This window comes from Pongo pygmaeus, chromosome 8 (assembly GCF_028885625.2).
Source record: "Pongo pygmaeus isolate AG05252 chromosome 8, NHGRI_mPonPyg2-v2.0_pri, whole genome shotgun sequence".
In the NCBI taxonomy this organism is placed as follows: domain Eukaryota; kingdom Metazoa; phylum Chordata; class Mammalia; order Primates; family Hominidae; genus Pongo; species Pongo pygmaeus.
Window position 1 is genome coordinate 132,214,917 of NC_072381.2, and position 10,396 is coordinate 132,225,312.

A 10,396-nucleotide genomic window follows, 5' to 3' on the forward strand; every position below is an offset into this window, starting at 1 on the left:
GGTAGATGGGCCCCTTGTCAAATGTGCAAAGTATTCAGGATTTATCCGCATTCCTTGCACACAGTAGGTACTCCACAGATGCTTTTTGAATGAATGAGTGAACAGGGATGGGTTCTACACACAGGCATCAATGCATTAGTTGTGTTTGGAAATCCATAAATCATTTTTCTATTTTATGTGATGTAAGAAAAGATTATTAGTGTTCTAGGGTCTTATCCTTCCATTCAAATAGGAGAGTAAAAAGGAGATTTTGTGTCAACTGAAATGACTGCTTCCTCACTATGTAACAGGATAATTGAAGATGCATGCAAGACTAATGGATTCTTGGTGAAAGAAAGGGATGCATGAAGAGAGCCTGATATCATTGCACAATGACCAGAGCAGCAGTTACTTATCAGAAAAATAAATTGGATTTGCTTGGCTCGTGGCACTGCCCCATTGTGATGCTAAGTACACCTTTGCAGCAACTCATCTCGTTCTCCTGGGCCTCCCTCTGCTTTGTCTTCTCTCATTTGTTGGTGCTTCTTGCATCAGATGGCCCCTCTGCCTGACCCTATGTATGAGTGCAACGAGGTATATGGGCGTAAAACCCTCCAGCACCATCACGGGTATCGCACCTCAGAAAACAGAAAATTCCCACTCTTTGAGTAACCAGCAGGAGATCATACTCAGCCTGGGCACTGCAGGGCTGACCTTAAATTCTAATTCCACTTAGAAAGCCTTGACTCTGACTACTGTCTCAAAAAGTTGCTGTCAAAGTGCCTGGTGGGGAACTCTTACCCCGTATCTCATGTTGCAGAAAGAGAATTACATCAGGTGTTCAAAAGACCCCATTTCCAGTCCCATAACAGTGCTTGTATGACTTTGATTAATTGTTCAACATCCCCAGGTTTCAGGCTGCTGATCTGGGAAGTGGACACAGCATTAACTGCCCTAAGTTCTTCACAGAGTCATAGTGAGTGTCAAATGTATGTGAAAATGCCAGGAAAGAAAAGCAGCTTCCAGTACCCAAAAATTCTATCAATATGTAGATGCTAGAGCAGTAGTTATAGAGGCATGAGACATCACAGCAAAGAGAAGATAGAATGGATTAAGGAACTTTGAGCCAATCTCCAGACGAAATGGAATGGTGGCCCTCCACCGAGATGAGCCTGGCCCTCCCCTATGTCTGTGGTTGATAGTATCACCAAGAAGGTGTTTATTGGACAAAGCTGTATAACATAAAGTCTAATTTTAGCATACATTAATTTAATCTGCATCTCCAACAAGTAACATCTGTGGCATCTGGTGATGTTTGGGACAACAGAGAGGGCATCTATGGAAATGGTGTCTGGTGTCTTCATTTCTCTCCCCATCTAGGAAGACATGGCCCTTGGCATCTTTTCTCACCTGCTTTTACATTCTGCTCGGTCGTGGCTCTCCCTCTCTTGCATATTTTCTCTTTCACTACTTCCCTGTCTTCAAGCCACAGACACACTTAGACACCCCCCGCACAGAAAGTCAAACCTCTGCAATGCCACCTTTGCAAGCTGAGTCTCCCCTTCCTTTCCCCATCCCTTAGGTGCGTGTTCCATGGTCTAAACATTCTGCCTCCTCAGTCTCTGGATAGCCTCACACCAGATCTGCTTCCTCAAGGCCCCCACTGACCTTCTCACCTCCTCATCAGGTGGTCTTTCGCCCTCACCGTCTTTGACCCTGCCAACCAGCCACCCCCTTCCTGGTGCTTCCCCTTCCCATGAAGCACCCTGTGCTCCCCTCTCTGGGCGCTCTTCCCAGATTTCTCAACTGGACTGCATCTCTACCTTCCCCCATGGCCTCCTAAGTAGAGATCTGTCCCTTGGCCCAGCTCTTTCCCACTCTCTCCATGTCGACCTCCTAGGCCCCGGCTAGCACTCTCTGAAGAGAACTCCAGCGCGTGAACTCTCCTGGCTCACTGCCAGCTGTGTGGAGTGTCTCCCGTGTGTCCTAACCTGTGTGTGCCAGCAGACACCCCTGCTCACCATCAGCCCACTGAGATGCTTATGCCCCTCACACCGCCTTCTACCTCGAACTCTATATTTCTATCAGGCGAGCCAACATCCTTCCAGCCACCCAACCATGGAGTTATCCCTTGCATTCTTTGCCAGCCCTGGAAACTATTTCATTATTTTTGCTGTGAATCATGTTCAAGCCATTATTGCAGTTCTCCCAAACACTAACCTTCCAACTGCCTTGCCTCCCACCCCAAGGATCTCTCTTTTTTCTTCTTTTTTTTTTCCTCCCCCAAGCCTCAGTCTTGCAAGACTGCAAGTGCAGCTTTCATACAAGGTGTCAGAAATTAAAGCAATTCATCATAGCCTCTGAAGTGTCTATTTTTTCTAACACAACTGCCTGGTCCATCTTCCTAAATTATAACATACAATTCCCAAATTCAAAAGCCACTGTCAGCCCCCACAGCCACTTCTCACATTGCTCTCTGTAGAGTTCAGTCTCCTTCCCTTGGCAGCTGAGCCCCTTGTAAGTCTTGTCCCAGCCATTTTTGCAGCTTTATTTCCTACTCCCCTTCACATTGACTGCATATTTCCTCATAAATGGAGTATCTGCCACTACCCAAGCAGGCCCTGGACTGCCCTACCTCTAGGCCTTTGCTCACACAGATTCTTCCTGGAGTACCCTTCCTCACTTTCCATCTCTATTTGTCGAAACCATTTGAGGCCCAGCTCTAATCCACCTGTCAGGAAGCCTTCCCAGATTCCTGCTTTTCTGTCATGCTCATTAAAACCATGGGCATCCATGCCCCGTCTTTTCACTAACTATAAATTCCTTTAGAGAGCAGCCCATACCTTACCCACTGATGAATGAGTGCCACCCAGCCCATGCTACCCATGCAATAATTATTCGCTCTGATAAATTCATTTGCTGAAATAAGTTCTCCTGGAGTCAATTCAAAACCTCCCCTGAAATTAACCTTGATCCCTTTCTTCCAATGTTCTCAAATTTTTCTTAGACCTAAATTTCCTCTTTTGAATTATTAGGTAGACTTGCTAGGTGTCCGGTGACCACAACATCCATCTTGAAACTTCAGGAAAGAATAATAATCCAATTCAGATGAAATAATAGAATAATGTTACATGAAGAGATGTTTGTGAACTATAAAATGCCCAAAGGAGAAACGCTGCTTGAATGTTCAATTAGCAGTGATGTAAGTGATATGGTTTGGCTGTATCCCCACCCAAATCTCATCTTAAACTGTAGTTCCCATAATCCCCATGCGTTGTGGGAGGTAATTTAATCACATGGTACAGGGCGGTTACCCTCATGCTGTTCTCGTGATAGTGAGTTCTCATGAGATCTGAGGTTCTTATAAGGGGCTTTTCCCCATTTTGCTCTGTGCTTCTCCTTGCTGTCACCGTGTGAAGAAGGATGTGTTTGCTTCCCCTTGTGCCATGATTCTAAGTTTCCTGAGGCCTCCCCAGCCCTGCGGAACTGTGAGTCAATTCAACCTCTTTCCTTTATAAATTACCCAGTCTCCAATATTCTTTATTAGCAGCATGAGAATGGACTAAGACAGTAAGAAACTGAAGGAGCCACAAGGAGAGCCACTCCTCCTGACGTTTCAGTTCCCTCAAAGCTTGGGGGCTCCTGTTTCTATGGCCAGGGAAAGAGACAATTCATTTCCAGTGTAGAAATAGAAGATTTACTAAAGTAAAGTGAATTGGGCAAGTCGGCACATTGATAGGGTGGAGAGAGCCAAACAGACTCTGAACGGGACCAGCTTCAAGAGCATGCAACTTGGGCAGGCGTGCACAGCCCAGGGCTCAGAACAGAGCACTGGCTTAATGCTTGACTGTTGCCATCTTGAAATTTCTAATTTTTGAACAAAGACCCCACATTTTCATTTTGCACTGGGCCCCACAGATTACACAGCCAGTCCTGGTCTGGGCCTTTGATGGCAGAGGACTGAAGGATGAAGAAGTGCTGAGGAGGTGATATCAGTGAGCTGCCACATATCTAATGTCACTTGATTAGCAGGGAGGGGAATTCTTGCCCTAAGGGAAAAAGTTACATATTTGCTAAAAAACATGATTCAGGCTACTGCTCTTTTTTGTCAGCCAGCCTGGGAAGGCTTTAGAGGAAACCTTCTTGTCTAGAGGAGGGAGGAGCAGAATTTCCATTCAACTAAAGGTTTCCATGCGGAATCACAAGACCAATTAAAAGTTATAATATGCAAATGTCTCTGGCATGTATGCTCATAAATGTGTTTACAAATACTCCAGGGTGGCATGTCTTGACTGCAAATTATGCAGCCTCTAGTCTTTTGGAATATTTCTCAAAATTTCCTTTTAGAAAATGGCATTATATGGCCATAAATAGTTTACATCCACAACCTGCAAGTTTCCTTCAGTGGGATATCTTAGTGAGGGATCATGTATGTCTATCACACCTGTGAAAGCATTTCTCTGTTAATTAGAAGAGCTAAGAAACCTACATTTTCTAGGTAAATGCCTGCACTGGAGAAACTAGAGGGTTTAACTACAATATTTGTCTTGTGACTCATTTTGGCTTTGACAGTTTGACTACAATAATTATCACTTTCTTAGGCAATATTTAATGAAGATAATAAGATAATCCTGTGCACTACTGCACTTTCTCATTGAATCTTTTTAATCCATTATAGTAATGATAGAAAAAAAACAGTGAAGTTGTTATTAAGCTAACTCAAGACTGAATTTTCACATACGTTACCAAAAAAAAGGTGCTTCATAATATATAATTTTAAAGTGCAGATATACCATATTTATTTGTGTAGTGGGATTTTAAAAGTTATCTGAATGAAAGCACTAACATTCTCTTTTGGGGTGGTGGGGGCTTGCTCTCATTATTTAGGAAAATATCTTGATCAGCTGCTTGTGGGGTTGAAGGAAAGCTCCTCTCACTCAGGTTGACTTAGAACAAGTTAACAAGACACAGGTGAGCTGCTCTGTATGGGGGAGTCAAGGACAGGAGAGAAGCTGGGGAGAAAGGTTGAAGGAGAGCGCCCCAGGGACTTTGAAACAGAGAATAGCTATTATAAGATTCAATTTCAAGTTGCAAATCAATTCTGTCTCCTCAACTTTCCTTCAAGTCCACTGCCCCTACACATGCCTCCAGTGTGAAAATCAAGGGAGGGACAGAGTTGTGCACTCAGAGTGGCTGTGAGCAGACAGACCCCTGGGGCCTGCCAAAGCAGAAACTGGGATTTGCTGAAACCTCGGGGAACATGTCCAGACCCTGGCGCTGCCCTGAGTTTCACATGGACTTTCCTTCAATATTACCTCTAATTTTCAAAAAGAAAGTATGTTCCCCATGAAATTCTCCCCAGTGGATTTTTTTTTTTTAAGATGAAGTCTTGCTCTGTCATCAGGCTGGAGGGCAGTGGCACCATCTCAGCTCACTGCAACCTCTGCCTCCTGGGTTCAAGCAATTCTCCTGCCTCAGCCTCCTGAGTAGCTGGGACTACAGGCACACGCCACCACCTCCAGCTAATTTTTGTATTTTTAGTAGAGATGGGGTTTCACCGTGTTGGCCAGGATGGTCTCGATCTCTTGACCTCGTGATCCACCCATCTCAGCCTCCCAAAGTGCTGGGATTACAGGTGCGAGCCACCATGCCCAGCATTTTTTTTTTTTTTTTTTTTTTTTTGAGACAAACTCTGTCTCTGTTGCCCAGTCTGGAGTGCAGCGACATGATCTTCGCTCACTGCAACCTCCACCTCCTGGATTCAAGCGATTCTCCTGCCTCAGCTTCCCGAGTAGCTGGGATTACAGGCGTGCATCACCACCCCTGACTAATTTGTGTATTTTTAGTAGAGATGGGGTTTCACTATGTTAGTTAGGCTGGTCTCAAACTCCTGACCTCAGGTGATCTGCCTGTCTTGGCCTCCCAAAGTGCTGGGATTACAGGCATGAGCCACTGCACCCAGCCTGTTTTTAATGATTAGAGAGATCTACTATGACTGTCAACGGAGCTTCCAACTCCTGCTCTACCTCTCCCCCAAGGGAAGACTTTATCTTGAACAAGCCCACAAAAGATGAGAGAGGAAATGGCCCCCACCTCTGCAATGGGTGCCTTCTCTTCTCACTTTCTCAGTAGGAACTTCAAGTTGGTTAGATTTTCTGTACTCCCAAGCCCTGTGGAAATACTCTGCAAGAAACTGGGGCGAGAGCAACCACCAGCATCTTCTTCACTCAGGGTTAAAGTCCTTAAGGCTCAGTCTTTCCTTCTCCCTTCTTCCCCAGCCGCTCCCTGGAAATCTTAAACACACTCACCAAGTGGGCCCTCTTCCTCAGCTTCCTCTCAACCACCCCATATTTAAAATGTGTTTTTTGAGCACCAACTCTGAGTAAGGTACAGACCTAAGGCAGTCTTGCTTAAAAGCAATTTTTTTTTCCTTTTTAGGAAGAAATGGCTGAAAGAAGAGGAAAATATTGGAAAACTCACCCACTAGAGTAGCTATACTAAATAATCTTATCACTGTAAACTTACAAACAGCCTGAGGCTAAGGCCCCTTGCTCTAAACACCCATGACTCACTACCCACTGGTACACTCTAAAATCACCTCCTCTACATTTCTGGATGGTTCCTCTTTCTAAGGTCTGGGAGATGATGACCAAGTCCATTTCACTCCAAAACTGCATAACAAGATAACCTGAGGTGAGATGGGTGGCTGAGGGTTTTTTGAACCTAGATGAAGAGAAACTGGGAAACTCGTTTCCATGTGTGAACAGTTTTATTCCTGAGTGGGATGTGCTTGAATTTGCATTTTGATGTAATCTCTTCTTAGTTCTAGGGAAACGTGCCAAAGGTCCGTACAAAATCCAGAGCAAAGAGACTTTACTAGAAAGGAGGGGTTTGAGAAAATATGGCTTTGGAGTGCCACGTGGCACTGCATAGTCATCCCAGACACTGTTATTTTCGTGGGCAGAGCTGCCAACTCCACAGAGTGTTGGTGACAGGTAGGCATTTCCCTCCTAAGCGATGGTTGAACCTGCCCTTTGCCCATTCTCTTGTGTCTTACAGCACTGCGAGTAGGTTCTTAGAGCAACTGTTGGACCATGAGGATAGGATGTCGAGGTCTAGAGAAAGGATACACAAGGGTCGTTCCTCACCTCACCCCAAGAGGGGAGACTCACCAGCACTCCAGGCTTACCTCCCCCAGCTCAGCCTGGAACACAGGCAGGATTTAAGACCAGGTAACCCAGCTTGGAGAAATGTATGCATTTCCTGTGGCTGGCAGTGGGGCAAAACAGTGGCCCTAAAGAAATCAAACCTAGGTGGACTTCTGACTCAGGCGAGGGGGGAAATGTCCTCCTAGTCCCGGGGTCCAGGACCAGTTTGGCTTGGAAACACACAGCTGTGAGACAGAAGCATTCTGGGAGCCCAGGTCGGGTGGGGCTGAGAGAGGACCTGTGCGGGGTTTGTACATGACATTGGATTGCCTATGGGCAATCATAAGGGTCAATCACAGGGGTCAATCATAGGGTTTGCCTATGATCATGGATCACTCAATATTTTTCTGGAAGTCAGAAACTGGTCTTTGTTGTGCTGTAGGACCTAGAGGAGCCCGTGGGAAAACCCAGCTCAGCCCCTGTACAAGTTTCCTATTGCTGTTGAAACAAATGAGCACAAACTTAGTGACTTCAAAGAATACAAATTTACTCCCACACTTTTGTAGGTCCAAAGTCACCGAAAGCTGTCTTAGAGGGCTGAAATCAAGGCCTGTGTGTCTCCTAGAGGCCTTAGAGGAGAATTTGTTTCTTTGTATTTTCCACCTGCTAGGGGGCTCCTGTATTCCTCGGCTCATGGCTGCCTGACACTGACTCTGCATCCACGGTCACACCTCCTCTGACTCCCACCTTCACGCCTTATGAATGTGTTGGGCCCACCTGGATAATCCACGGAAGTCTCCCCAAGGCAAGATTCTTAACCGCATCTGCAGAGTCCCATGTAAAATAATTGTTTCAGCTTAACAGTGAATCATTGTTTAGTATAAGAGGACCCAAATATTGCATGGGGCATACTTATACTAAAAATTTGTCATTGTTTATCTGATATTTGAATTTAATCAGACATTCTGTATTTTTATTTGCTAAATCTGGAAACCCTTGAGGAAATCACAGAAATAGTCTGGAAGCATCTGGAAAAGAAGGTACTTTGAGGGAGCTAATGTCCTACAATGAAGCCATTAGACCGTTTTGCTTGTGCAGTTTACATTATACAGGATTCATCAGTTTTATAAATTACATTCATAGTTTCCTGAACACTTTATTTCCACACTGACATTTTTCTGATCTTAATTGTATTGTCTTCTGTAACATAGGCTTTTCTGCATTTTGAAATTTGCCCAGTTTTACCCAGATACTAAATACATATTTCAAAAATGTGATTCCAACCAACATATTCAGTTGATTTTTTTTTATTTTCATAAAGCAAAATAAAGACACCACCTGTTGCCTTTAATAAACGGATGTGTGGCTCCTACAAACTCCTGAAGGGGCCATTTACTGTGGAATTCCTCTCGGTCACCAAGAAGATCAAGACAATATGACCAAGCAGCATCAGAAAATTCCCAGAGATCTTTTACAAAATGCTATGATTCTTCAAAAAGCATTATAGCCTAGGTATTGAAAAGAGTTTCAAGTAAATTGATACAGCAAGGAAGCTTCCCTATGTAGTGGGTAACCAGAAGTATGAACAAGCCTATGGTGATGATTGACATCGTTTTTGAAGAGGTTTGAGCTCTTCCTTGAATTACACAATAACCTGAGCTATCTAGACCAACCCTGTCCAATAGAAGTAACTTTAGCCACACACGTAATTTGAATTTTCTAGTAGCCACATTTTTTAAAAAGTAAAAGGAAACGGGTGAAGCTCATTTTAATGATGTATTCTATTTTACTCAACATAACTGGAATATTATTCTTATAACACGTAATCAATATAAATAATATTAATGAGACATTTTTACATTTTCTTTTTCCCACTAAGTGTTTGAGATCCAGGTTGTATTTCATACTTCCAACACATTGCCAGTGCTCCATAGCCACACGCAGCTGGCGGGCTCCATATTGGATAGGGCAGCCCTAGATTACACCAAACACCCAACCAACACAGTACATTTTCTAAACACAGAAGCCCAAGCAAGCCAGGCACTGGTGCTGATATATGCCACTAGATTACAGAATTCTAAAAAAATCAGGGAACTTTTTTTTTTTTTTTTTTTTTTGAGACGATGTCTCGCTCTGTCGCCAGGCTGGAGTGCAGTGGTGCAATCTCGGCTCACTGCAACCTCCGCCTCCCGGGTTCAAGTGATTCTCCTGCCTCAGCCTCCCCAGAAAAAATCAGGGAACATTTTAAAATCCAAAACAGTTACCCCATTTGTTTCCATTGTCATACCTTCACACATGAAAGATGAGTGCCCAGATGCACAAAGGCAATTAATTGCAATCAAGCAATTAGGAGACAATGCTATGTTAATTTATTCCTTTACACCTACAGGAAGAGAGATGCAATAAATTCAACAGCCCAAGGCTGAGGATGAGAAAAGTCATCTTTTTAAAAAAGAACAAGTTTCTAACCTGCCTCAAACATAAAATGGCTCTCAATCCTGTGACGGTGACAAGCTATGGCATTTTAAAGCTTCTGGAACAAATTGAAGTTTCGGGTCCCAGGGACCATGAGCCCTAGAGAAGAGGGGCTCGGGGGAACTCTTGACCTTCCTGGATGATGGCATCTGGGAAGAAGAGTAACATGGGACCACTGGGGAGGAAAAAGTGGCTTCTGTGCCCTAGATGGCTCATGAGTATGAGCCTGCACTGTCCTCCCAGAAATGAGGCTGTCCGACACTCTCAGACACTTGGGAAACTTGAGGCCACGGCTGGGAGGGTGAGTGGATGACATGTAAGGTATTCTGGAGCTCAGTGAAGCTCCTTTATCACAGAAAAACAGTTGTTCCAGTCACACTCATATCTGGAATTTTTACCATAGCCTATCTGTTAATGGCATCCACCAGGGAGGAGGCTGGTGCCCGGTTTAAGAAAGCACTTAGCTTTGCTCCCATGTGGGAGTACCTATATATAAGAATTCACTGAAGTGTCAGACAAATGCTCCCAAGTCTACAGTTCACATATTCCATTTTGAGGTTAATAAAATATGCCTTCGAAGTTGGAATTGTTTCTTTGGAGACAATACCCTGAGGCATGAGGGTTTTCACCATGTACAAGATCACTTGAGCAGACTTAGAATCATAGCTGTTAGAGCATTCCTACAATGGCAACAGGAACAGAACTCCCATGGTACTTATTTGAGGGAACCTCCATGTTCTATAGAAGAGAGGCTGGTCTAACTTCTCCGATGTCCTTAGATGCCATGACTTGTG

At 44.2% G+C, this 10,396-nt stretch overlaps 1 non-coding gene across 1 annotated transcript; it reads right to left on the minus strand.

Annotated features, from left to right (window-relative positions):
- Positions 1–2,264: 2,264 nt before the first annotated feature.
- Positions 2,265–2,339, minus strand: LOC129007000 (small nucleolar RNA SNORD60). The gene has a single exon (XR_008492182.1). It is a non-coding gene; the product is annotated as a small nucleolar RNA SNORD60 (small nucleolar RNA).
- Positions 2,340–10,396: the final 8,057 nt, after the last annotated feature.